This window comes from Silene latifolia, chromosome Y (assembly GCF_048544455.1).
Source record: "Silene latifolia isolate original U9 population chromosome Y, ASM4854445v1, whole genome shotgun sequence".
In the NCBI taxonomy this organism is placed as follows: domain Eukaryota; kingdom Viridiplantae; phylum Streptophyta; class Magnoliopsida; order Caryophyllales; family Caryophyllaceae; genus Silene; species Silene latifolia.
Genome location: NC_133538.1, coordinates 57,413,923 through 57,438,315, shown reverse-complemented (window position 1 = coordinate 57,438,315; position 24,393 = coordinate 57,413,923). Strand labels below are relative to the sequence as shown.

The 24,393-nt window shown below is 32.7% G+C and overlaps 1 pseudogene; it reads right to left on the bottom strand.

The window, feature by feature from the left end:
• Nucleotides 1-16,443: 16,443 nt before the first annotated feature.
• Nucleotides 16,444-20,339, bottom strand: LOC141628124 (protein FAR1-RELATED SEQUENCE 11-like; annotated as a pseudogene).
• Nucleotides 20,340-24,393: the final 4,054 nt, after the last annotated feature.

The following is a 24,393-nucleotide window of genomic DNA, read 5'->3' as shown; positions in this document are numbered from 1 at the left end:
AGAACGATGGGTTTGCTTTTGCTGTTTAAGATAATTTTTTAATCACTAAATCTCATTGAAGACGGGCGATATCCGTCACAAGCTTGTGACGGATACCGTTTCCTCTCACAAAATACTCATTGAGAAGTGGGTGGGACACGCGTAAGTCTGAAGTGCCCCCTTGTCCCTCTCCTTTGTGAGAGTCACATGTTTTCTTCGACGGGATTAGCCAAACATCAGCAAAGACAATTTGTTTTTAATTTAGTTCGTAAGGTTCGTATTGAACTTTAGTTCGCAGCTGACCCCGCCCCTATATATATATATCTATCTATATTATTAAAGGAAGTTTTTTTCGAGCGATTACAAAGTCTCCAACATTAGCAAAACACATCAATAAAATAACACTCTTTTAACGTAAAAAGATAAAATAAAATAATGTAGTGTGTGAAATACTCCAATCCGTAAGATATAGTCAAAAGATATAATTTGCAGTAAAATTGTGTGTAACTACACTTCAAACACCTTTGTAGTGGTGCATATAAAATACTGATAAATCCGTTTTCTTAAGCCAATTTCTTTTGATGCGAAATAAGAGTAATATGTCATCATTTTACAATAAAATGTTGTTATTTTTTTATAACATGTTACCATTATTGTTCACATCATTTTCAGGGTAAAAAATGACACCTCTAGTCATTACATTTTGTGAATTAATTGGTTACATTTTCTTAAAAAATGGCAACATTTTATCCGTCTGACAAATAAGACCAAAAATGTCCGTCTGAAACAAAAATTTGTGAAAATACGATATACATGCATTCTATTTGTGTGTAACTACACCTCAAACACCTTTGTAGTGGTGCATATAAAATACTATATATACATGCATTCTATTTCACGTAGAAATCAATTTTTTCCCCCAACTTATATATCCTGCACTATGAAACAATTGTTTTGGCTTTCTATGTTTCCTATTTTCTAATTTTCTTATTTGTTTTTTTTTCAAGCTGTAGATGTTTGGACTATTCTAATACGGAAAGTGGTGGAGTTAGGGGGCTAGTAGAGGCGATCTCTCCTCTGACGGATGAAATTTTAGAAATTTTTAGTTAAATTTTTCGAAAAAAATTCGAGTGTACTTTATTAAATTATTCGTTCGTCCCCCCTAAAATTATTCGCAATACAGAGTATATTATTAGTGCTAATGCTTAAAGTACTCTGTATTAAGAAGTTATTATTATTATTATTATTATTATTATTATTATTATTATTATTATTATTATTATTATTATTATTATTATTATTATTATGGTTCTCCCGTTTACCATTCTCAAAGTTCTTACAAAGTACATCGGCACTATATGTATATCAACATTAATTAAATTAACCGAGTGGTGTTAGTCCAGTGGTAGCCGGGTTAAACCTTGAAGCTTGCAGAAATGCAGGAGTTGAGAGGTCCCGGGTTCGACTACCAGCTGGGGCGATGATCACTTGCCACTGCGAGCCCCAAGGGGTGGCTTACATGGTCCATGTGGTGGTGCGGGAATGCATGGACCCGGGGGGATTCAACCCCCTCGTCATCAAGAAAAAAAAAAAAAAAAAAAACATTAATCAAATTGTAAGAGGTGTAATTTGAGTTTAGTAACAACTGTTCATTATATCAACTTACATGATATTGTTTTTCTCATATAATATTCCAACCTGGGATAATTTGTATAAAACAAATATGATTTTCGTACATTTTTTTTTAAATTTAAGAATAATACAGAATTGCTACGAAAGACTATACAAATGACCCATGTTTATATATGACGTAAGTTATTAAAGCTATAGAACGGGGAAAGAGTAATAAACGTTATAGCTATTATTATTATTATTATTATTATTATTATTATTATTATTATTATTATTATGGTTTTCCCGTTTACCATTTTCAAAGTTCTTACAAAGTACATCGACACTATATGTATATCAACAGTAATCAAATTGTAAGAGGTGTAATTTGAGTTTAGTAACAACTGTTCATTATATCAACTTACATGATATTGTTTTTCTCATATAATATTCCAATCTGAGATAATTTGTATAAAACAAATATGATTTTCGTACATTTTTTTAAAAAATTTACGAATAATACAGAATTGCTATGAAAGACCATACAAATGACCCATGTTTTTATATGACGTAAGTTATTAAATTAAAGCTATAGAATGGGGAAAGAGTATTAAACGTTATAGCTATGATAATTGTTAGTTTGTTATAATAAACACTCGAGTTATATATATATTAGACTAGATCAATTCAAGTTACTGATCAAGTTGGGATACTCAGTTTGGGTATCGAGGTGTCATTTGGGCCGAGTTAATTTTCTGCGAACTCACGAATGAAAAGGTACAAAAACCTAGCTATACTACACAAGGAGTTCTTTGAAGTTGGGTTTATTTATGACAAAGTAAGACACGAGTTTTGTTTATATATGACAATCTCTAGCTAATTAGTAAACTTCTAAGTCTATTAACAATATAATGTAAAGTTTGTTTAAATATTTTGGTGTAAAGATCAATATCATTCGAGACTTAAATTGTTTGAGAAAATATTTTGGTGTAAAGATCAATATTTTCAAACGATATTAGAGTCTCCAACAATATTAAAAAACTATTAACAAACGTGAATAATTAAATGGGACAAAAAAACAAAATTCATCTCAATATGTTTGTTAGAGCAAATAGATGATTAACATGAACAAGTTGAGGGATAACGGTCAGCATGGGACGATAAATATTCAGGTCGAGTCAGATAAGGTCGATTAAGGTTTTGGGTCTTTTACTCGGGTGTGGGTTAGGTTTGAGTCATTCAAGTCAAGTCATTAATAGCATTAACATTAACTAATCATATAGCTCAATAAATGTATTAGGACGCGTGGTTCAATCAACATGACGTCGAATCGAGTCGTGCTTGTTGGGAAATGTGTCCTCAACAATAGTGCGATCACATGATTTAAATATCATATATATATAAATCTCATATAAAGAATACATGAGGGATGATTATTTATAAAGTCGACTGACCGTCATTAATCGGTAATGATTGGTCGACTAGAGTTTGACATTCTTGTCGTGTGACGGTGGTGGTGATTGATCCCTTAAGGTCACACCTAAAGGACAATTCCCTTAATGGATAAATTGATTAATTGTATGACGATACGAGGTAATCAAATCCTTAAAAGTGAACAATTTACTTGTGAGAGAGAAATTAATATCTTATTGTAATGGGATTAAATAAGATTCTTTTTAGTAATAAAAGGCTTTATTACTAAAATAGCTTATTGTTTGAGAAACAATAGAGATAAGAATGAATGGTTAATTATAATTACAAGATGTTGTGAATTATAATTTTGTGACCCATTTTATTTATGTGATCAAGTATCACTAGTCAATTTATTGTATGTAATTTAATTAATTCGAAAAATGATATTTATGGGATAAATATGCATTAAATTAATTAATAACATGTAAAATACTACATGTGACATATTGTGTGACAAATGACAAATTGACAAAATAAAATGGTAGTCCATCTAAGATGGATGTCACGTATGGAGGGAGTTATATGGGTGTGAGATTGATTTATTTTATGATAAATAAATCATAGGTTTTATATTAAAACCAACCCATACTACTAGGTTCTAGACAATTACATTGTTAAGACCAAAAGGGAAAGCATGCTTATTCCTTGGGTTCCCTCATGGCACGGTTCCCTCACCTCTTGAACCGTGAGATGCTCTTAATTATAGAGCTTTTGTTGTTGAGAAACAACACCAATTCATTCAACATTCATACGTGAGTTTTGCTCTTGTAGTAACTCTAGTTGTTGGACAAAGATAATTCATTCATTTTTGATGCAAAAAGTGTTGCTCTTATTTCTCTCTAATTCTCCAACAAGTTTTGGAGACACATAATATTAATGTTCATCAATTCTAATATTAAACATCATTACTAAGTGTAGTAGTAATAATTATATTAGGATGTTTTAAGGGTACTTGTATATTAATCTAGTTAATTAGTATACTAGTTTAAGGGTAAGTCTTGGGTGCAATCTAAGGAGGATTTCTATACTTGGGATCTTGGAGGATCATCCATCATTATAAGCTCAAGAACAAGAGAGAAAGGTGATCTCTCTTGTGCCCATTTATACCGAAATTTAAATGGTGAGAATACAATTTCTTCTCTAATTTCATTATTGTTTGCATGCATAAGATTAGTAATTAATTTTATGACTAAATTAATATGGAACATATATGAATATGTTAAAATTGAAATAAATATTTCCAACAAGTGGTATCAGAGCACAAGGTTGGTTGCATGCAAATCGGTTATTGTTTTTCCGAGTTATATGATTAACAAACAAAACTTATAAATTTGTGTTTATTATGAAATATCACGAAATTTATTATGCATGTTATATATTCTGGTCCTAAAATGTTTTTAGGTCATTTTTATGATTCACGGAAATTAATGCTCATTTTTAAGGATTTTTTGTCATTTTATTACATTTTTATGACTAAAATGGGAATTAAAATGCTAAAAATAGTTATATTTCGATTCTGACCTTGGAAAAATTATATGACCTCACATGCATATTTTACAAGTTGTGTGTAAAAGGACGAGTTAATGTGATTAATTTTGCATGATTTATGATTTTTATGAGATAAAAATGGATTAAAAGAGGTAAAATGGTTAAAAATAGTTAAATGTCGAATTAAGCCATGATCTTTTAATATGATGTCACATGCTATATTTACAGAGAGTATGTATTTTTCCAGATTTAAATATCTTCTTTAGCATGATTTATGGATTTTTGAGTAAAAATGGCATAAATAGTGACTATTTTAGCAAATATTAGCTAAAACGTATAACATGGCTTGAGAAAATTATTTTAAGTTGCATTTATATCCCACATATCAGAACTAAAGTTGTAAAAATTATTGGAGTAATTTTCGAGTACTTTATGTATTTTATGAGATAAAACTGATAAAATGCAACTATATTTACTCAATATTAATTCGAATTTTTTAACCATGTTTTTTGACATTATGAGGGTCATGGAATTATTCCAGAATGTTCAAAATTTTAAAATTCAAATTTTGAAACTTTTATGAGTTAATTTGGATTTATATCATATATATTGAGTTTTTAAGGTCAAAAAATGAGCATAAAATTAAATCAAGTTGAATTATTGTCAAAAATTTAGTGAAGACTGATTTTTGAGTCCTAAAATGTGTTAGGATAATTAACTTGAGCTTAGATGTGATTTAAGTGTTAATTAGTGATTTTAAAAGGTTATTATCACGCATTTCCATGAAAGCTTAGGGTTATATGTACGACATAAGATAAATAGGGCGATTTGGCACATGATTTTGCATGATAGGTACATATTATAATGCTGCATATTTCAATTGTTGAATGTCTTTTATTTATATAATTTTGAATTATGTAATTTTATCTTAGTATGGCCTTAGTTTTAATTAATATTACCCGTAATGCAAGGGAATATTGATTCGGTTGTAATTTAATATGATCTCGTATCATTTTTATTTTATTTCATTAGTTTTTCCATTTTACAAATGTATAATAGGAATAGCTTTGTATTTTTATTATTATTTGTAATTATGGAGCATCTTCAAAGACGGTGCCATTCGGAAGGGTGATCCGACAAAGACGGTGTCTTGGAAGGCGTGCCAAATTGAAGATTCAAGGGACCAATGGAGTTGGTTTCCGAATTTGTAATAGATTATTTGATTTTCTATTTCTAGGAAGGCCATACTAGGAATTTTTATTTATTGCATTGCATTTCTTTTAATATGTTACATGCATTGCCAAATCGCCATAACTAAACTTGCATCATACATTTCTTATCGAGATAATCGACCGTGTCAATTATAATTATCGTAGTTCACCGCTTTAGTTCACTTAAAACGTGATAGATAATAAATTGACATGACCTCTCGCTAAAACAATCAATTGAGATATAGCCTTACCAAATAGTAGAAACCATGAAAACCTATTTTGTGAGGGAGTGCGCTCGGCCTATCCCGGGTACAAACCTTGTTACGTAGGGGAAGTGGGTGATAAATGTCAATCCACCGAATTCATGTTGATGAGGGTTCCATCGGCTATCCCGTGCCCAAGTTGATGTGGATTTGGATCATGGACACGTTTATTCGAAATTTGGATTGACCTCAACGGAAGTATTGTTGACCGTAGTCTCATGTGTTCCGGGCTAAAGATAAGATTTAAGAGTAATTTTATCGACCGAGAGTTCTAAAAGTAGAATCGATTAAAGAGTTAATCCACCGAGTTATATTGATAAGGGTTCCATCGGCTATCCCGTGCCCAAGTTAATATGAATTTGGATCTCGGAATCATTTATCTAGTTGGGTAGAGGTCACTAGAAAAATGCTTTAAACTTGTTATTTACAAGTATGATTTAAAACGATAAATGTTAAGTTTTCCACTATTCCGTTATCATATTGTTCTATTTCTTTACCAATTCATATACGATATTATTTCGATTTTTCAAAATCTCCATCAAAACATCGTAACTAAAGACAAATATGAATTTGCTTCAAAAACCTCGAATTAACCATTGCTAAGGATCTCTTGCAAAGAGTATAGATTAAAGTTATTCATTATCAAACAGGTTTTTGATTCTTGACTAACACATCTACTTAGAATGGATTGTTTTTCATATACTTAAAAGAATTAAGTACCTTGAAATGATTGTTTTGGTATTTGGTTTTGTCAGAATTCGTAATTGACCAAAATAACGCAACCACCTCAATGAGAGTTTTTAAGACTAAAACGAACAAATGAAGAGTGTTCTTCATGAATTCAATTTTGCTTCTCAAAACCAAGACTCATTGAAATGAGTGGGAGCATTCTCTTAAACCGTTAAGATGAGAACGAGGTTCAAAAAGTAAAGATTATAATGGAATTGATACAAGGTAATGTTAAAAGTAAAGTTGTTGAGAATGACGATACTAAACCTATCAATCCCAACCGATAGAGTTTCCATTGTCTTAAATGTTGGACACGAGAAAGGAAACTACCCCAAATTATTGAAGAATCAACAAGTTAGTTGTGGGACATCTAATGGGATCTTCTTATTTAAATGTTTATTTGATTAAACATAAATTTTGCTAGTACTACTTCGTCAATATTAGAAACCAATGGAGGTTTTCATCATTGTACTTGATACATAGGATGATTAGAATATGACGACTAGCAACAATGAAGTCGAGAGATAGAGTCATTGTGTACTAAATCTAGTTTTTGGGTTTGGAGTTGTACTTAATTGTGACTATTAAGTACAAAAACTCTAAATAAGAATACAAACTTGTTAAAGATACAAAAGAGGTTTCACTTTTGTGACCCTTCACACCACGATTTGATATATGGCTAGCCCATTATCAAGGTGATAATATTCTAAACCAAACTAGAATGATATATCATGAAGATGATGCAAGACTCAAATTGGTAACCCAAGATTAAACCTTAAATTTTGGAATAATGAACGCAAAGAGTTATCGAGTACTCTTGAAACCATTAGATTGTCAATGGTATATGCGTATCTTGTATTCAAAGCAAGATGTCTCGTGTCTTTTGGTCGAAAAGGAGATCGAGGTTGTAAATCATTGATCCAAAATAGGTTGATCATTTTTTTTACCAACGATTTAAGTTTACACTAATGTGTTCACTTAATAAGGTAAATAGAGAAATCTTTGAAGAAGTTCAAAGTGTTCAAAGGAATCACGATTTAGTCGTGAAGGGATTATCAAAGTGAGGACTTTGATATAAGCCAAAGGAAATGTGATATGGTATCACAAGTTAATCTCTCTTAGCACGCATTATGGAATAATGTGTGGTTGGATAAAGAATTATAACGCTATACAATATGATTTGGACTTCAATCAAGTTACTTTGAGTTACTTGATCCTTTTGGGGATTTTATCATTTTTGTCTAAATTATTTTTCCACTAAATAGAATCATATGAGATATGAAATGGTAAGGGTACCATGTTTGCAAGTTTTCACAAGAAACAAATGCTCATTTTTCCTTATTATAATCACGAGTACACCAGGTTTGTGGCTCGTGAAGCTGTCGTTCTAAAATACAGGTTTATTTTTAGAAGACAGAGTGGGAGAAATTATTCAAGAGCCACAAAGAATGTTATGTTGCAAGAAACAGGTCTTTCTTGGCTACATGAGACGTGTTGTGTAAGACGTTGTTTCTTTAAAACCTAGGAGGTTAAAATTCGTCACTTGTTAAAGATGATGAATTCATGCTACTTTGAAGAAAGTAAAGAGCTTATAACTTACAAAAGAAATTGTTTGATTCAAGTTGATTACTTCTAGAAAGTAATGAACATATGACTTACATAAGAGTGTTTAAGTCACAACTCAATACAAAGCTTAGAGCCATGAAAATCCGAAACAAAAGGGCTTGATTAGTGACAAAGGGTTTTGCACTAATAAAGAGATATTTCAAAGCAAGATTGGTTGCAAAGGGTTTTGCACCAAATGAAATGCTTAAGTCTATTTGGATCTTCTTAGGGATTGTGTTTCATTATTATGAAATACATAGCGAGTGAATCTAAAACTCACTTCTTTAATAGAAGGAATGTATTCAATACATGTCTTGAGTTCAGTAGATTCTTGTAATCCTAAGATAATGTGAAACTTAAGAAAGAATCTTAAGTAGGACATCAATGAGTTGGAATCATTGTTTTGATCATGTGATAAAACTTTTCTCGATAAGTCGAGAAGTTGTGTTTATACATGGAGTTTAGTGGGAGTTACGGAAATTTTAATTAGTCCGATATGTGGATGACATATTGATCATTGAGAATGATTTAAGACTTTTGGAGTAATATAATACATCTTTAATATCTAGATTTATGTAGATAAATCCATGTGATATTAGCGTCAATAAGAAGTCTTATGTTGATAAGATTCATGACTAGTTCAATTAAATTGAACATATTTGATTGATTCCATTTGCTTCATTGCCGAATCAATTAAATAGGAAATGATGTATAACACTTCATATACTTTGAGTATGATGAATTGTTTTCAAAATTGAATTTAAGTAATCTTTATCAAGTAAGCCATGACAATTACCCTTAAGTGCTTGCAGAAGCATTAAGTATGTAAAGCAAAGTGTTTATGATGCAATTTTGTGTAAGGGTGTTACACAAGTGACAATTGACAATTGATATTGCGCATGGTTCCGACAAACCATAATCAAAACACATTAGGATGGTTAAGATACCATTGTGGCTATGATGATTAAGAAGTAGATTTTCTAGAATCGTTCTAGGCAATAAAGAACAATGAGAGATATTTATAACGGAAATTGAGTACACTTGTAATCATGAGATGTGCAAGAAGGATGAGTCCCGCACATTGTGAAATCAGTGGGAGCTATTCTAAGGCTAGAGGGCCTATGTCTTGATTGGATCTCGACACGTACTCGAAAAGTTTTGTAATGCAAATGTATACATTACAAAGGAAAACGAGTATGTAGTAAGGTTGAGTAAGGTACAAGAAGTTGATAAAACCTACTAACCAAAGCCTTCTCATAGGCTTAACATGATGAGTCATGTCATTTCAATTGAGTTGAAATAAATAACTACGTGCAAGATCAAATTAGATTATAGAATATGAAATAGTAATCAGGCATTGACTATTCATATGTGATAATCGCATTTGTCGTTCGAGTTTTACTTTAAAACTCTTTTATTATACTTTGTTACATCCAAACGGGTTGTAGAGACAATTGAACCCCGTTAAAGTGAACCCGGATTAACATAGTATTCGTCCATAGTCACTTGTATGAGGTGACGTCTCGAAGTGACTAGAGTGTGATGCGATTGATGGCAAGTTCAAGTGTCATAGAGTCATATGGGATGACTAGTCGATCACATAGGCGGATCAGTATGGGACACTCGTCGGACAGTGACCGCTTATAGAGTTCAGTAATTCATAAAGCCTGGTCGTGGCAAGAGCTACTATAGTATTCTTATGAGTCAATTCTTTTGACTAGAGACTATTCGCCCAAGTTGGCACAACTTCTGATTAGCTTTGATTTATACTCTACGATTTCGTAAATGAGGTCAAACTGGGTATATTTTGGGTTATGATGGACTGTGGCTGAACGAAGGGAATAGGGCGATAGGAATTGTCCACCCCTTGTCGGGTTAAAACAAATCTCAAGGCCACTCGAGGAGTAGTTAACCGGAAATGCGTGGCCACGCTCGGAAAGTATCTATGGTAGATAATCCGGTCAATCAGTTATTCTCCAGATCGAGGAAACCACTCTCGATATGATCACTTGCAAGTACGACCCGAAAGACACCTTGCATTGAGTGGGAGATAGTAATAGGACAAGAGAATTGGTGACGCACACTTGTCGAGGACAAGTGGGAGATTGTTGGGAAATGTGTCCTCAACAATAGTGCGATCACATGATTTAAATATCATATATATATAAATCTCATATAAAGAATACATGAGGGATGATTATTTATAAAGTCGACTGACCGTCATTAATCGGTAATGATTGGCTGACTAGAGTTTGACATTATCGTGTGTGACGGTGGTGGTCGATTGATCCCTTAAGGTCACACCTAAAGGACAATTCCCTTAATGGATAAATTGATTAATTGTATGACGATACGAGGTAATCAAATCCTTAAAAGTGAACAATTTACTTGTGAGAGAGAAATTAATATCTTATTGTAATGGGATTAAATAAGATTCTTTTTAGTAATAAAAGGCTTTATTACTAAAATAGCTTATTGTTTGAGAAACAATAGAGATAAGAATGAATGGTTAATTATAATTACAAGATGTTGTGAATTATAATTTTGTGACCCATTTTATTTATGTGATCAAGTATCACTAGTCAATTTATTGTATGTAATTTAATTAATTCGAAAAATGATATTTATGGGATAAATATGCATTAAATTAATTAATAACATGTAAAATACTACATGTGACATATTGTGTGACAAATGACAAATTGACAAAATAAAATGGTAGTCCATCTAAGATGGATGTCACGTATGGAGGGAGTTATATGGGTGTGAGATTGATTTATTTTATGATAAATAAATCATAGGTTTTATATTAAAACCAACCCATACTACTAGGTTCTAGACAATTACATTGTTAAGACCAAAAGGGAAAGCATGCTTATTCCTTGGGTTCCCTCATGGCACGGTTCCCTCACCTCTTGAACCGTGAGATGCTCTTAATTATAGAGCTTTTGTTGTTGAGAAACAACACCAATTCATTCAACATTCATACGTGAGTTTTGCTCTTGTAGTAACTCTAGTTGTTGGACAAAGATAATTCATTCATTTTTGATGCAAAAAGTGTTGCTCTTATTTCTCTCTAATTCTCCAACAAGTTTTGGAGACACATAATATTAATGTTCATCAATTCTAATATTAAACATCATTACTAAGTGTAGTAGTAATAATTATATTAGGATGTTTTAAGGGTACTTGTATATTAATCTAGTTAATTAGTATACTAGTTTAAGGGTAAGTCTTGGGTGCAATCTAAGGAGGATTTCTATACTTGGGATCTTGGAGGATCATCCATCATTATAAGCTCAAGAACAAGAGAGAAAGGTGATCTCTCTTGTGCCCATTTATACCGAAATTTAAATGGTGAGAATACAATTTCTTCTCTAATTTCATTATTGTTTGCATGCATAAGATTCGTAATTAATTTTATGACTAAATTAATATGGAACATATATGAATATGTTAAAATTGAAATAAATATTTCCAACAGTGCTATGACTGGACTGAAGTTTGTAATGGTATTTTATAACGTTTTAAAACACGATATTACAAGTGGCCCGTGCATCGCACGGGCATTAAATCTAGTATATATATATATATATATATATATATATATATATATATATATATATATATATATATATATATATAAGCGGGATCTCGTGAGTTTGGTTCTTATGGTGAGTTTGTGTTCACAAATCTCAGTCATTAGTTGAGGTTAAATACACAGCTGAGATGAATTCATCTCAAAAATCTGAAAATAAAATAAGAACACGGTCCTATCAAAACAAACACTCTCTCTCTCTCTTAGTCTCTCTTCAACCTCCCTCTGTATAAATCCATAAATTATATAATCGAAATACATTTTAATTTCTTACAAACTGTATTCGCATTTATTAATTAATCGTTAATATGAATTCCAATTATAACAAATTCGATTTCGAGTTAGGCATGAGATCAAATAATCATTCATTTAAATCTCTAGATCAACACAAAAACAATTTGGGGAATTGAAAATTGTCTTCGTCCAAGTAATCGAAGGTGGCGGCGGAAGAGGGAGTGGAGATGGGCGGCGAAGATGGTGAGATGGAGGAATCGGAGGGTGGAAGAGGGAGAATCGAACTGAGTTAAGGAAGGTGCATCAGTGAGTTAGATCGGAGGTGAGTCGTCGAGGTCGTCATCGCCCAAGCCTTCGAAGTGTTGGGGGGTTGCGGTGGAGAGAGGGAGGAGATGACATTAACATGTTGCTCGTGGTAAACTAACTGCTCGTTAGAGATCGAATTTGGGTTGCTCCTCTAGTCCTCTTGTCGCGTGGTGCTTCTGATGGTCGGGTGAGACGGACATATGGTTGATGTTGTTGGTGTCGATGTCGTCGCTCCTATCATGATGGTCTTGTGTGAAGATTGGTTCAGCCCAGATTTCGGTAATGCAATTGAATCATGGCATTGGTGGACGGAGTAGTTGAGCTCGGATTTCGGTACCGCAATTGAATCATGGTGACTGAAATCAGATAAAATAGGAGAGTGGCCTAGATATGCGAATTACATCCAAATTTTTGTTCTTAAGTCTATTAACTATAGATAGCTAGGTTCCGTAGAAGCCCTACAACATCGGAATAACACCGAAGTAAAAACACAATAACATCGGAATAACAACACAATAACAACAGGACACTGGCGTAACAACACAATAACACCAGAATAACAGCGAAATAACAACACAGTAACACCAGAATAACACCGGAGTACACACACAATAACATCAGAATAACATAAGAGTAACAACGCATAACACTAGAGTAACACGTGAGTAAAACGTGATTAAGAAAAATAACATAATGAGAAATTTAGAGGAACGTGGGAGAACATAAGAGTAACACTAGAATAACAAGAGGTAACACAAAAAAAAAGTATAAGAGTAATACTGGAATAACACGTGGTAACAAAAAGAAAAGAAAAAAATGACAAAAAACAAGAACAACACTAGAATAACAGGAAAAAAAAAGAAGAAAAAAACAAGTGGAATAACATGTGGTAATACAAAAAAATAAAATAAAATAAAAGGTAATATAATAAGAAAATTAGAAAAGCACGAGAACATAAGAATAACACTAGAATAACATGTCTCGTGAGTTTGGTTCTTATGGTGAATTTGTGTTCACAAATTTGGACCATTGGATGGAGTGAGATCTGACGGATGATATTAATTTATTTGTTATAAAAAAACTTACACGTTTCCTAATCAATCTTTCACTTTTCTACAAATCTATCGCCATTTTTTCCTGTTCATTCCTCCCTTTCATCTTTCTCTCTCCTCTCATACTTCCTCCACGCTCACCAGAATTTCGGCGACAATCACCGTCAACGATGAAATCATATAACGACGACACAGAAACACAGACCACCAAAGCCGACATTGAAATCATCACCTTTGATACAAGTCGCGATTGAAAACCTCGTTGTGGTAAGTTCATCGGAAATTATTTAATTTCTGAATTAGTTTTGTTATTATTACTATTTTCATGACTAATTTTTTCTTTAGAACGGAGTTTATGCGTCGCAATCATAATCGTCGCATTTAAGTTTTCATGCTAATTGATTGTTCTTCATCGTGATTTGTACTATTTTGATGATTTATTAGCTGTATTGATATGATGATGTTTGAAATTGCACTCCGTTTAGGTAAATTAAGGCGATTTTGGTAATTATTTGTTTACTTAAATCGGAGTTCATATGGGGCGGCGCAATCATAATGTACTATACTCAAAGCTTAACAATTATAATGATGATGGTCGTAAACCGAAAGATCTTTGGCTGTATTGCTATACTTGTTACAACATTACATATGTCACTTTTGAGATCGACGCTTGTGAAGTCGATTGTCTCTCGTTGTATTCTGGCACGTTCCTATTTCTGGAGGATGTTTTAAATTAGAATGTAAAATATGCTATTATTTTTGTAGTTGGTTGATGATTGTTTTTTAGCTTAATTGTCCGGTGTACTTAGGCATACTTTGTCTGATGTTACGTTTGAAGATCAACGCATGCGACATATAACGAAGAACTTGAAAACCGTAGTTTCAAATTTTAGTATTTTAGCTACTCTGTTTAGAATCATACTTCAACTTTGAGCACAAATTTTCATTTAAGACGGCCATATCCGTCTTAATCTCAAGACGGTCAAGTATCACGCATAAAAAAAAAAATAGAATGCATTGAGATCAATAGATGTTTTGTCCCATCTATGTATGTGGGCTTTATTTAACCTGCTCTGCTCTTAAGATGGAAACTATTTCCGTCTCGAGGAAGACATATTTGTGGGTAGAAAATAGAAATAGCTTAAAGTTGACCTAATAGTCGAGTCAACTGGTAGATACATATTTGGCAAAACTTTTCTTTGGCAACAAATTTGCACATCATCTGTGTGCTTTGATTCAAGAATTTCTTGAGGTGCTCAGTAAGCTAGAAATTATGATAGTTCGTGCTGGTCTTGAGACTCTAGCTCATTGGTCTCTTCTTGCCTTCTCTGTTTTCCATCATTTGTTGTCCACCTTTTTGTTTGTTTTCACTCAATTCAGCGAGAGTTCCTTGTAACAGCTCATGTTAACTAATTTCTGTAAAAAAAAATTCTTTCTACTACTGTGTTTTTCCTCTTAGTCAATATGTGTGAATTGAAGCCTATTAGCTCAATTGGTAGAGCATCGTGTAATAACACGAATGGTGTGGGTTCAAATCCCACATAGGTTATCTTGCTTATAAGTCGTTTACATTATACTCATTTCTTTCGTACTACAAGTCATCTAATAAAAATTATAAATTTGATAATTACAATACAGTAACACCACTATAACACTACAGTAAAACCACTATAACACTGCAGTAACAACACAATAACTCTACAATAACAAAGTAATAACACTACAATAACTCTATAATGACAGAGTAATAACACTACAATAACACAACAATAACACTATAATAACACAACAATAACACTACACTACAATAACAAAGTAATAACACTACAACACTACAATAACACAATAATAACACTACAATAACACAACAATAACACTATAATAACACAACAATAACACTACACAACAATAACTCTACAATAACAGAGTAATAACACTACAATAACACAACAATAACACTACACTACAATAACACAACAATAACACCACAATAACACAACCCTACAGTAATAACACTACAATAACAACATATTAACACTATAGTAACACTAACACTACAGTAACACCACAATAACACTAGAGTAACACTACAATAACACCAGACTAACTCAGTTCTCAACTGTACAGTAACAACACAATAACATTACAGTAACAACACTACAGTAACACAGTAATAACTTCATAGTTACTCCATTGTTACTCTTGTGTTGCTCCATTTTTACTCGTGTTACTCCTTTGTTATTCTTGTTACTCTTGTGTTATTCTTGTATTACTATGTGTTACCTTGCTTCTAAACGCTACAAAAACTCTTTTTCCTAATTAGTAATGTTTAAATAAATATAAAGTACACTTAATGCGGGAAATTAGTAAAACGATATATAATTTTTTTTTATTTAAAACGACTATTAATACGAAACAGATGAGTATAATGTAAACGACTTGTAAGCAAAATAGCTAGGTGGGATTTGAACCCACACCATTCGTGTTATTACACGATGCTCTACCAATTGAGCTAATAGGCTTCATTATAAATACGACAATGATAACGAATGCCCCCGGGGCATTTGATAATGAGGATAATTGACATCATTAATAATTATTATTCCTACAAATTAGCAAAGCCAACAAGTTAGTTATTTTTTTTTACTTGAACATTTCCTATAAAAAAAGGAAAACTCATTAATTCACGTTGACTTTGATTACAAGCTTAAACATATGCAGTGTATTATTGCCATGCTACTGTAATTAATTCATACTTCTTTTTTTTTTTTTTTTTTTTTTTTTTTTTTTTTTTTACATCAACATGTAAATTAAAATAAGATGAAGTTAAAAACACAGAATTAATAATGTTCTCAAATGAGCAATCATCACAAAAACTAAGAATAACAAGCTAATTAATTCTTTATAGAAAATACGGGGTTCACATTTGTGTCATTTGATGCAACTTTCTTCTTCTTTCTCCTTGTGCCATTAGAAACAATCTCGTTCTCTTTATTTGCAGGGCAATTATTTACATAATGACCAGAATTGCGACAAACAGAACAACGCCTTACTTGCTTCGCTAACTCTTTTCCACCTTTCAGCCTCTTGTTTCGGGGACGTCCTTTGGTTATTGATTGTGGAGGACATAAAATAGTATCATCATCCCTTAGAACTTATTCAGACATTTCGACATAAGTGTTCAGTCCTTCATTTTCATTCACGAAGTCATTATCCAAATTTTGACTTTCTGATACGTCAACCATGTGGCTGATGCTTTGGACTTGAAGTTGCCATCGAATAGGCAAGTACGATGATGGAATATGATTGCAATCAGTTTGAATAAAAACCCGTAAGATGTGACGACAGAGTATCCCAAGGAACTCGAATTGTTTACAGCTATACATCGCAATCTTTCCATCCCAAAAAACTCTTCGGCTTCGACTATTTCCAGGTTCATAATATTTCAAAATAAAATCATGGCCATCTTTATTAGCTATCACATATTGACTAGCTCTTTGATATTCTTCCTTGAACTTTTGAAAAGCAAATGGCGTCAGAATTTGAGAAACTTGTTGTTCTAGTGGCGATTTAGCGCTGAAAATTTCCATCTTACTAACAGCTAACATGTTATCGTGAAACTGCTTTTGCATAATTTCTTGAACAATAACTTCAATATGTTAGATATTAAGCATAAGAAATAATATGATCCACTATATAACACAAGAAATTGAATTTAGAGAATAAAAATAAAACACGACGGTCTAAAATAACTAAATGAGTTTTAGATACTGACCTGCTTCGCTAAATCACACAATGTGTAATTAGATGAAATAAATCGCTTGATAAAACCGTTGATATATTCAGATCTACCTGTTGTTGTCATTCCTCCAAAATAGTAACCTCGAAGATAAGCGGGAGCCCAAGAGTGCTTGATCTCGTACAACCCTTTAATGTGCTTGTTGTCTTGCAAATTGTATTTGGCAGTTATAAGAGCTAATTTATAAAGGGTGTAAAAATCCTTACACCATTTTTGGTACTCGGTGAAGAGAACGGGTGCAAACCATCCACTAAACTTATAAGTGATATGTCATATGCAAAAAGAATGTTTAGTAAATGGCAACTCTGTAGCAATTGCTTCCGTTATACATGAATCTTGATATGTTATTATTGTCTTGGGCGACTTTTTCATTACGGTCTTAAATGTCTGGAAAAAAATCATTGAAACTTTTTAACATACTTTGTCAATCAAAGTACTCTGTATGTTAGAAGCATGTAGGCATGGAGCTAACATCTTAAGAAAATTGCTCATAGAGCAATATGAGCAAGTTGACATATATGCTTATAATAAATCATCATATTTATACTAAAGAAAAACAATAGACTTGTACTGATTTTAGACTTGTTAGACACCAAGAATTGCATACTTGTGTCTTTGAGTAGTTCCTAGTATGTCTAAAAGAAAAATTATGTACTTGAATCCGTTAAATGCAATAGATACCAAGTTATTAGTAGAGTTGTAATCAATAGAAAGTGTGAAGGTGTGATAGTTATCATACCTTCATTAACCATTTAAAGGTGTCTGTAGTCTCATTTCGGAGAAGAGCAAACCCAAACAAAACCGTCTTTCCATGGCTATTAACACCAACAAATATTGCACAAGGTATGCCATATATATTAACCTTGTACGTCGTATCAAAAACAACGACGTCTCCGAATTTATCATACCAATCAAAACACTGAGCTGGAGACCAAAATAAATGTTCAAATTTCTTTTCTTGTTCAACTGTATAAACATACTGAAACTTTGGATCTTGTTTTTTGCTGCACTTGAAAAAATCCAACAAGTTCATAACATCATTTCCGCAAACACTCTTCTTGATTCGGCTAAACAAATTACGAACGTCTCTTTCAAGAAAAGGAAGATCCCCATGTTTTACATTTTTCTCAAGTTCAAGTACACGGATAATTTGTCGAACTACGGGGCCAGCATCTTTTAAGAGAAGAATACGTTTCTCATCTTCGGCACTTATAACTCGATTAGCGGGAAGGAAACGTGTATGTGATGCTAATAAAAGGCTATGGTTATGATCTGCTACAAAAGTTGTAACATGCCATTCTTCCGGAAAAATTTCATTTGAACGTCGCCATTTAATACGCATATGAGCATTGCACTTACATTTCGAGGACAATCGATTAATTTGCTCTTTGTTCAGATTAATCTCCTTTAATGGTTGACTCCCACCACGATGACAATAAAAGTCAAGCCTCACAACTTTCCCATCTTTATTTTGTGTGCGATCTTTACGAATACTGAAACCGTGAAGACGTGCATAATTCTGATAATAAACAAATGCTTCTTCTTCACTTAAAAATGTCTGACCCACAAATGGCTCTAATTTGTCGACTTCTATGGGCTGACTTTGAGAAGGGTTATAAATACTTGTTTCCGTCATAAAAATAGCTTCAGTAATAGGTAGTTGATTCAAATCAATCATCATCTTTGAAATTATTTTTGTGATTCTATATTTGGGTTTTTGGTTTTCGTTGTCATTTGTCAACAAAGCTTTAGAATTAGAATAGCAGTACCTCTCTTGAAGAAGTCTCATGTTGATTATCAAATATAAAATTAGATACGTTTCCTAGTTTATAGGAGAAGAAGTAGTTAAGCAATATTCCAACTCTAAGAATTTATTTATTTATTATAGCTTCCTACTTTATAGGTACACAAATATTTTAACTTCCATGTTTGCAGGGAATAATAATTATTAATGATGTCATTTATCCTCATTATCAAATGCCCCGGGGGCATTCGTTATCATTTACCTTATAAATATGGATGAGCCAAATTATTGATAATATTGCTCATAAAATGCACTTGTTAAAGATATCAATAAAATTGTCACAAATACACCTCTTTAAAACAGTACACAAACCCCCTCTTTATCATCACTTTTTAAAATCTTAAACTTGGGAATGAGACATGATTCAAAGGCGACGCAAATGCCTGCCACGTGAATAGAGATGATCGATCATCAGCAAATAAATAAATAGAAGAAAATAAAAAGCATAGATGAGAAAAGAAGAGCACCTAGCAATTCAAGTGCTGCTGGTTGATGAGCTAATAACAATTGTTCTATTCTACTCCGTATTAAGTACCACTTGAAACCCATCAAAACCCAACTAGCATTCTAATTTGTAGGCCTGTACATTAATACAAATTCAGGAAACAAATATTTTCTAATTCACATTGACATAAAACCATAGCCGGAAGCATCGACAACAACATTAATAGTGAGACAACAATGAAACAAATATACTCTAATTCAAATATATTCTAATTCTCATTGAACAGCTGCGACAACAATGAAAACATGATTCTACTACTAATTAACATTCAATTAATCCAAAAAAATCTTCGTCACAATCATTTGTTTACCCTTGATTAAAATAGGGAAGTAGTAACAATACTGACCTGAGAGCGGTCATTGAGCATCTCGAGATTATACTGTTTATCAGCACGTAACTCCTGAACCTTATCCTCGTTCTGAAGAAAAGCCATTAAAGGGGCAACAGCTTCTTCTAAAGACTTCAATCTGGCAACAACATCAACTCTCCTATCAATCATCTCTTGAGGAACTTGGTCGGTGTGGTAAAGTGATTTGTGGATATCCATGGCATAATCAACCATGTCAGTGAAGTTGAGAAGGTGGATCTTTCCCTTAAGAAGTTGGTCTTCAGGATGGAGTTGACGCTCTTGTAGGAATTCAAAGAGTGGGAATATCAGATGACGGTCCAGATGCGGCGCCATTTGAGGAGTTAGGTCATACTTCGCTATCGTTGCTGCTGCTTCTCCTTGATGCTTCTTCTATCTAGTATAGGTTTTATTGGAGGAGATTGGTGATAACTGATACTGGTATATAAAATCAGTTGCTCCACATTAATTCCCACGTTCAAATTGGAATTTAGCAAACTGATAGAGCGTTTCTATTTGGTTTGGACCAATCTATTTATTTAGACAATATCTCGAGTGACTTAGATCTAAGTAACATGCTGCATATTGCAAATGCATCATGTAAATGAACAACACAAACAATATGACTACGCACGCCGTAACAAAGAAAAGAAAAATCAAAACCTTAGAAAGTCAAGCGCTGCTCGTTAATGAGCTAATAACAATTGTTCTATTCTATTAAGTATCGAATAGACCCAACTAGCATTCTAATTTGTAGGCCTGACAATAGACTAATAGAGTGTACATTCATCCAAATTCAGGAAACAAAAAGCCAGGTCCCTGGTCGTAATTGCAAGTATAGTCTAATTGACATTGACATAAAACCATAGTCAGCTTAATAGTTCTTTGAAATGATCAGATGAAACAAACCCAAGGACCTCTAGAAATTAACATCGACTTTTACTGAACATTAAAAATATTTAAGCGAAATAACGAGCGAACATCAGAAACTACAATAATGTAAATGATATCCCCTTACTAACTCATCCTATCATCAGCATCAGATAGTGAGATAAGATCTCGTTGAACAGCTGCAACAACAATGAAAACACAAATTCGCAAAATTGGAACTTGTTACAGACAAAGTCTTTGGAGTATCATAGAACTATCAAACTGCAATCACAGTAATAGCTTAAATATACAGGAAAAGTGTAAAACCAAATTATATACAATATAAGATAGCGAATAGAGTGGTGCAGTAAGATAAGGTGCAGATCCCTCATGAAAAAACAGGTCATTTATGCAACTGTATGTAGGTTAATATACCTGGTGTGGCAGGCAAGAAACAAGTGTAGGCATGACAGAGCAAAGCTCAGGCCAAAAGTGCTTTTGGCTTAGCTACAAGAGGCTAACCGCATGAGATTTCAAAAGAAAACATGGTCTGTTAAGCATTGCATTCTTTGTAGTTGGTTGTAGTCTATTGGTTTCATTTAATGGTCACTAATTGAGCTAGGTGGTCTGGTTATGTTGTAATGGGCCTCGTCCGAAGGCAAATAGTGTGTATGGTGCATGGGCATTTTGATTATTAATATAATTTTTACATTCCACCAAAAAAAAACTTAACTCATATTTCAAGGTTGCACTAACTTCCGCTATAGCCCTGACTCATATTTCAAGGTTATACTAGTTTCAGCCATAATCCTTGGCCTTCTCTTGGTCGTGAGTCAAACCGCCTCTAGGGTATCACTCGTGAACCCTAGTTGCACACAACGACACAATAACAGCGCATTGATAGCATACGAAATGCAACTAAGACATTAAATCATATATTAACATACAAAACATAGTATTCATGACAAAACAATCATTAAATCACATTGATCGTATCAACTGGCATAAACACGATTAAAAGAGAAACACCTATTTAGCTTATTTGCAATTAAAGACCACAATATAATTTCCATCTTCATAAAAACGCCATTAAAAGATCTTCTTCTCTTTACCCATGAAAATACCATGAAAAACCATTCTTTTTTTTATCCATCAAAATAAGAAACCCAAAACATAGGTCGAAAGGTGCATACAAATATATTTTCTTTTTTAGTTAGGAAAAAGGAAAGATCCACAATAATGGAGTCAAAGAGAGAACGAAGATCAAAATAGAGAAAAGAGGAAGAGAGGCGTGCGACACCTTTCACGCAAGAAAAGAATGAGCAGCCTAGTTTCTTGCTTAGGGTTTTGTTTATATAAGAAGGTTAATAAGTGGACTTTGGGTCCATTAGATTATATGTTGGATAATCTAATTACAAATCAGATTAGATATTAATAAAATGTAACATGAGGTGAAAATAGAAAAGTGGTAGTTGTAGTTAAACCGTGCACAGACATTTTAACCTATCTAAAAATAGGTCGAAACGAGAAATAATAACATGGAGAACATATATATATATATATATATATATATATATATATATATATATATATATATATATATATATATATATATATATATATATATATATATATATATATATATATATATATATATATATATATATTTGGGATCCAGTGAGAACCACCAACATAATGAGAACCGTGAGAATTCCACCTTACGGATATTTTTTCTAAAAAATAATGACATTTTTGGATTCGGCATAGAATTTTATGGCTTGAAGATAACATATATCTTCGTACAAAAAGCATAAATTATTGACGGAAATCGAGACGAGAAACATTTTATTAATTTTCGTGCACCTACTACTCATTTTCATGTATCTAACAATTTTTATGCACCTAGAACTCGTTTTCGTGCACCTAGAGCCTGATATTTTCATGCACCTAGTAATCATTTTCATGCATGTAACAATTTTCATGCACCTAGTATTCGTTTTCATGCATATATAACTATTTTAGTATACGTAGTTGTACTTTCGTACACTAAGTTTATATTTTGTTAATAAAATAAAAAAAAATTGTTTACCCATACTAAAAATGTGTTTGAATAAACTTAACAAAAGGTAAATGATCGATCAAAACTTTCAGAACAAGATTTGATGATGATTTAGTAAGGGTTCTCACGGTTCTCATTATGTTAGTGGTTCTCACCGGATCCTAACCATATATATATATATATATATATATATATATATATATATAGAATTAGGATCACATGAGTCCACCCTATCTTTTTGAGTCCGTGAGTCCATGATACAATATCACACGTTATACTACACAATATCACAGCTTACAGTTTCACACGTTATACTAAACAATATCTCAACTGAAAAAAAAAAGTTTTTGAAAAAAAAATTCGGAAAAAAATCGTGATATTGTTTTGTAATACAATATCACACGTTATACTAAACAATATCACAGCATACATTAAAATCTTTTTTTTTAAAAAAAAAAAAAAAAAAAAAAAAAAACTTTTTCGAAAAAAAAAAATTGAAAAAAAAAATCGTGATATTATTTTGTAATACAATATCACACGTTATACTAAACAATATCACAGCTTGAAAAAAAAAAAAAAAACTTTTTCAGAAAAAAAAATTTCGAAAAAAAAATTTTGAAAAAAAAAAATTCGAAAAAAAAATTGAAAAAAAAATTCGAAAAAAAAATTTGAAAAAAAAATTTCGAAAAAAAAATTGAAAAAAAAATTTTCAAAAAAAAAAATTTGAAAAAAAAAAATTTCGGAAAAAAAAATTCGTGATATTGTTTTGTATAGTGCGTGATATTGTGTTATGGACTCATGGACTCAAATATAAAGGTGGACTCACCGGATCTTGCCTATATATATATATATATATATATATATATATATATATATATATAGGAATGGGATCAAGTAAGTCCACCTTCCTTAGGTGAGTCCATGAGTCCTAATCTTAGCCATTAGATTATAACAAAATCAATGGCTAAGATTAATTCTGAAAATGGTGAGTCCATATAAAACCCAACAAACCTACCCAACAAACCATAATTTCATTCATTCACTCACTTGCCTCCCTCACTTCTACTTCTCTCCCTAAATCTCTAAACCTCTAAATCCCTCTTCCTCCTCTCACAACGCCGCCACCACCGCCCCACTTCCCTATACCACCATCACCGCCCCTCCTCCCGACGCCGCCACCACCTGTTATCTTTCCCGCCTGTCCCCTGCCTCCCCCGACCACCACCCGAGGCCGCCTTCCTCCTCTCCTTTTGTGCCTCCCTCGGCACAACTCGCCGCTGCCACGCCGCCTCTATCTTTTTTTTTTTTTAGATTTGAAAAAGTTGTTGGTGGTGGTGGTTGGAGATGCGGTGCATAATGGTGTTCTCGCCTGCCACGCCGCCTCTATCCCTCCCCCTTTCTCTTTTTTTTTTTTTTTTTTTTTTAAATTTGATTGGTGGTTGTCGTGCTGTTTCGGTGGGT